Below are 6,312 nucleotides of genomic sequence, written 5' to 3' on the forward strand. Positions count from 1 at the left end.
AGCTGTCCTTCCCCTTTATCACTGCCTAGCTGTGCTGCTCTGTCAGCACGGTTTTAGCTTTCTAGGGGAGCAGATCATTTCAGAAGTTGTTCCTCCTCAAAATAAATGTCTTCATCTGCATATACATTTCACAGAATGGCATGTCTGCTCGTGCTGCTTTTTCACATTTCTAGTCTGAGTGCTCAAGCACTTAACACCGCCCTGTGGCTGAACAGCGATGAGAGATGCCACTGGTGACCCGAAGAAGTGAGAGCAGCAGCCAGCACAGGTGCTCGGCTTGTGAGCAGCCAGAGCTGCAACCACTTGGCTCTTTTTTCAGCCCAGCTAAAAAGATGCCCTTTTCCAGGAAGGTTTCTCTCTGACTTAGCTGTGAAGCGGAGTTCCTGTCTGCCTGTGGCTATGAAGAAAAGCCCTACGGCTCTCAAAAGTTTTGGTGACTTACGTCTTACCAAATTTTAAAATCTATCTTTGCCTTCTGCTGCCCTAAACATAATTTTCAATCACATTATTTTTTAAACCATCTTAGCTTAACTGCTGGGGAGCCCCACTGGCAGGATTAAACAGCTGTTTTGGTTCCTGCCAAGGGTGGGTGAAATGGCAAGCACCAGCTCTGCCTCCCTGGCTGCTGGGGGACCTGGAAAGGCACCAATGGCACAGCGCTCGCAGACAGCTGCGGAAGGGAGCTGAGGGCATCAGTTACTAGTTGCCTAATCAGTTTGAATTCACAAAGCACATTCCTACTGTTTGTTTTTTTTTTTTTTCCTTTTTTTTTCTTTTTTTAGTGAGCTATATACAGGTCATGTTGCCTGCCCTTCTCTAGTGAAGCACACCTGCTGGATAAGCAGCAAAACTCCCCCTTGCACAGGACGTGGGGCTAGAAGCAAAGGTCTTGCACTTGAACCGCACTGTGTGCGCTCCCGGGCTGTTCTCAGCATGACAGCCCAGAGCAGAGGTTGCCCATGTTTAGCCCAGTATGTGATAAGAACAGCTTTCTATTACTCTTAATACTTTTGAAGAGTTCTCCTTGAAGAGAGCACAGTGTCTCTGCTCTAACAGGCAACACAGGTGTGAGAGCAAGCGAGCTGCTATTGCAGCCTGCCTCTTGAAAACCACTTCTGTGCCTTGGGGGTGCCTCGGGTGTCGGGCACAGAGCAGTGTCTGTGGGTGCTCTCCCACTGGCTGGCTCATGGCCCTCCCTCGGGCTGGCCCGCTGCTTCTACCCCAGCCACAGAGCTCTGCAGAGGGGGTGACCAGGGCTTGCAGGCCATCAGGCAGCGGATGTTGGTGCCAGCATCTGTTTCTTTCTGCTGGGGCCTGAGAAGTTCAGAAAGCCTTGGCTCTCCCTGGGAGGACAGCATTTGAGGAGTTCGAGGCAAGAGGTGACAGTAGGACCCCTCTGCTCTGTGGAGGAGCCAAGCAGGTTGTCCAAACGCATTGATTAACAAAGCCATCTGACTTCCCTGCCCTTTAATAGGTCGCTTTCAGTGTCTACCTCTTCCTACACACCTAACACTTTTTTTAGCAAGCCTGTGCTACCCTTTCTGAGTGCTAGTGCATGGCACCACCCAGAAAAGACACAGCCTTTAGGTGAATAAGGAAAGAAAAAAATGGGAGTGGAAGATGAAGAAGACAAGCATCTGAGATGCCCTCAGGCCTTACCCTACAATATTACCTCTGTCAGCAGCCGCTTAGGCAGCACATCCTTTGCAGACGGGGCTGTTGGTGTACATACTGAGAGATGGCGATGAGTTGGCCAAGGCTGGAGCAAGCACTGCCGCTGGCTGGTGAGTTCCTGGAGCAGACCACGCTTAGCCTGAGCTCCAGCAATCTGAACATGCCAGGTAAGGCCATGCTAGTGTGCCTCTGTGTGAGTGAGGGATGGTAGTTCCCAACAAGCATCTCAAAAATATTTGGCTCAATTCTTCAAGGTTCTAGCTGTCTCACCCCAAATTCCTCAAAGTCTTCCTACTCCTTTGTGACATGTAGTTTAAAGCTAAAAATATTCAGAAGCACAATGCAATCCAGAAGGATGTTATTTTTATTACTTTTTTTGTTGCTAGGAAGGAAAATGGTCAAGAAGTGGGTTAGGAACAGTATGTTCCTTTTCATTATTAAACAGGTACTTCCCAGAGACCTTTTTTTTTCCCTTCTCTCTGACCAGGTGTTGCTTGTAAGATGGATAAGAAATACATTCCAAATAAAAATGTAACCTTTAAACAAAAGGTATTAACAGTATTACAATTTTTTTAAAAAGTCATTTTGAGTTTTTAAAAAGCCATTTTGAGTGCCCAGCATGTTATTTGGCAACACACAGACTTCCAGTTGGTTTCTATTTTCTTAGCAGTTGTAGTTGCTTTCTAACAGGATTTTATCCAAGTACTGTTTATATGTACAAAAACATCTCCTGATGTCAGACGTCTGAGCCTTAGGAAACCAGTGTCACTGCCTGGGACCTCATTTGTTCTGTTCCCTGTTTTGTGTGAACACAAGCCCACCTTAAGGCATAAACAGCGTTGTGAAATAACTTCTCGTATCTTTTCTTACAAGTCTAGCTTTTAGCATCATAGTTGATTAAGCTTGACTAGTGTCTACTGACTGTTAAAACTGAGCCTCTGTTTATAAAAATGTCAACATTTGCTTCCAAATTTTTATGTTTCTTAAACAAGCTGTGCTATTCCTCTGTTAGCTTGATTTCCCAGATCTTTTCTTTAAATTCTGTAAGCATTGCCTGATGGTACATGCCAGCCCCTATCAGTGCACATCTCCATGGGTATGTAGAAACTCCACGATGGGAGGTCTGAAGCGTTTGTTTTTAATGACTATTCTGAACATTCAGAAAATAGAATTTCTTGGGAAGTCAGCTTGAAGGATAAGGTAGAGATGGTAGCAGGGTGGACGCTGCTAATCTCAGCTACTGACCTAGCTGTGCGACACGCGGCACACACGTTGCAGCATGGAGAAATTGAAGCTGTTTCTCTAATAGCAGGTGAGAATGTAGTGGTGTTTGTTTAAGATACTTGGCTATTTGTGGCTAACATTCGTCTAAGGAGCAAGAAGAGTGAAAGGAGCTGTTTGTTCATGAAATCTGCCAGCAGAGGAAGGTGCTTGATTGCAGTGAGTGGGAAGAGACGGCTTCGAGGAGCTTCATCCTAGGCAGTGCTTTAAGTGTCCTTGCAGCGCACCAGAAAGTCCAGAAAAGCCAACCCCCCCCGACCCCAATAGTTCCAACACCGCAGTCAAACATAAAGCCTGCAGCTCTACATGGCTTTTACTGATGACTAGTAGTGGAGAAAGGGTCCTTGCAGTGCAATCTTGATTTATCTTCATTGTCTTCTTACCTCACCAGCAAGCCTATGTCAAATGCAGGCTTTGAAGCTTAGGTTCACAACTTATGTTGCGTTTCATAGTTTCTGCTGGGGTTTCATAGCCCACCTATAAGCTGCAAATTCCATGAACAAAGTGTATGAATTTGCAACCACTTGCCTGCAAAGAGCAAACAGCTCTTGGACATGAGAACTGTTATTAAAATGGGTTGTTTTGTTGGCAGAAGTGGCTTTCACTGTTACCATAGGTTGCCCAAGGTGAGTCTGACCTCTGTGGTTTCTCTGAAGCTCTCTTGTGGGTGAGCTGAGCAACATCGGAATGCAGCTTTTAAGGATTAGCTGAGCCCAACAAATACAGGAAACTGTGCTGAGAAAGTAATACTACATTGCACAACAAAGGAAAAACCTTATCTTCTGATCCTGTAGGATAAAAGTTCCAAGGCTGAGAACTTGACTATTTGGTAGGCCGATACTCGGCTTGTAACTGCAGCATAATCACCTTTGCAGCCTTCTCTCAGGGCAAAATTCTGCCTTTGCAGGTGTACGAAGGGACAGTGGAGAGGCAGGTGTGTGGCCAACAGACAGAGATGGGACTGTATTCTCCTGCTGAGGAACAACGATGAGGACTCTTGCCAAGGAATAAGATAACAAAACATGAACCCCACCAAACCTTTCTCGACCAGAGCAGGCCTCCACATGCCAGTTCTGACTGGGCCCAGGCTGTGGCCTTTGAATTACTAGTCTTGATGCAGTTGCTCATGCCAAGTATATCACAAAAACACCACCTTGGTATTAGCGTGCAACTGAACTAACATGCAAGAGATATTCCTAAGAAACACCACTTGGCCCTCAGAGTGAAATCCCAATGCGCTAGCTGTACACTGTCAACTGAATGTGTTCACAAGGCCTATGGATAAACGTGAGTTGAGGCTTCTGGTAAAGGATGTATTTATTCCTTACTAAGCTTACTGCTCCTTTCTGCAAAGCTCTTAGCAACTTGACATGTTATAAATATCTATGCTCTAACTTTTATGGAGCTTTATCTCTCTGTCTGGGGCAGGTGATGGGGTGGGCAGAACTGTTGAAGAATCACCTGTGGTAAATGAAGTTTTATTATGTTTGATTAAGTGAGCAGTTTTTTGAGATCATTTTTGCATCTTAAATAATTCACTTTAAAAAAAAAAAGTGCTATGGTGAGTGTTGGCTCCTCATACTACAGCTAAAAAACAGTTTCCATCACAGATGGTGTAGGCAAATCACAAAGAATTTTTGCTTTTACTAGAAGGCCCAGCACAGGGCTGTACAAATACATGTCATTAGCAATGCTCTGGAGAACGTACAGAGCACAATGACAAAGCACGAATTACTTAAAAACTATAAACAATTACAAATGCAGAAATACTTTGTGGTGTAGTTTTTGCCTACACCCATTACAGGATTCAAACCTAGAGCGAAACAGATTCTAGGTGCCCAGCTCCAACTGACGAACAAAAACTGAGCTCGATGCCAGTGAGGCCTCCATGGTAGGGAGGGATTGTCAACATTTGTTTGACTAGTACAGACAAAGCCTGGTGTATAATTGAGGAAGACAAGTCATCATGATCAAACATCAGCGATCCTTATCCTGCCCCTTAAATTTAATTCCATAATCAGCACTTACATCATGGAGAGGCTGCAGATATTACCCAGGCTTCTCCTTCAGCATTGCACTATCTAAAATGAGTCTTGTCTGTAAGGATCTGTTTTCTTCAGAACAAACTTTGATCCTGCCCCTTGCTTAGCTTGACAAGCTGCCAGCAAAATTCTGGATTTTAGGAATAGCTTAAGCTCAGCCCATTCCTGCCTTCAATCAGTTGGTTTTACAGTTATCTGTGATTCCTCAAAGTACTATCATACAGCATCCAGCTGGCATCCATTTGAATACAGTTGCTGCTGCTTAAGGGGAAAGAAAAAAAAGATAACACCATCATTAAGAAGCCTAATCTTGCAAATTCAGCAAAAATAAACTATTGCACGCCATCTCGTGGCACTGCACAGCTATTTCCTGGCAACACGCTGGAGCTCCAACCATGACAGTGAGATTTAATGTTTGACAGGGTTGCTTAAAAAAATGGCCGTCGGTTAGAAAGAGCCCATTATACGACCACACTAAAGCTTCAAAGCATTCATCATCATTAACGCTTTATCCACGCTTGCATCTCGACTTTGTATGCTCAGCAGCTGTCTCCTGGAGCCGCAGCAGAGCCTCAAGCTGCAGAATGCACCTCTTTGACATGTGCTTGTGGTTTCTCAAGCAGAGCCATAGAGATGCTCTGCACCCAAAAAAACAGCTGAACCACTGAACACCACTGCAGCCTTTTGTGGAACAGGAAAATCCTTCCATCTTCCAGTAAGTCATATACACATTAATCATTCTTAATTATATGCAGGACTTAAGAGATTCTTGGTATGTCCACCTTCTTGTCTCCTGTCAGCACAGGAAGAACTCCGTATGTTGATGTTTAAAATAAAGCTAGCGTGCTTATTCATAACTGTTCATTAACAGCTGAATGTATGAACTCATGGAAACAAGGTTAGACTAGCTGTCAGTCCCTTCATGTATCTTCAGTCTTTCTTCCTGCTTACTCTTTTAAAGGGGGAAAAAAGTCACTAAAGATCCTTGCCATGAAGTGATTAAGCCATGATTTCCCTAAACCAAGCTAAGGAAATCAAACCACAAGGATAAAGTACAATATTAGGGGTTCTGGTCCTTACTTGTAAGTGACATGTTTTTGATTCGCACTTTGAATTTATTAGCTGGGAGATTAGAGCTTAAATTCTGCACCACTGAATCATCTCCAAGTTTGAAACTGTGTTGTCTTCAGCAGAACTGCCTTTCTTCCACCACTCACACCCATCAGGACACTGGATACATTAAGGTCTCTTCTTCATTGCTTTAAGTAACAGAAGTGCACGACTTCAGATTAAGCATTCTATTTTTTTCTGCTAT

This window comes from Aythya fuligula, chromosome 6, assembly GCF_009819795.1.
Source record: "Aythya fuligula isolate bAytFul2 chromosome 6, bAytFul2.pri, whole genome shotgun sequence".
In the NCBI taxonomy this organism is placed as follows: Eukaryota; Metazoa; Chordata; class Aves; order Anseriformes; family Anatidae; genus Aythya; species Aythya fuligula.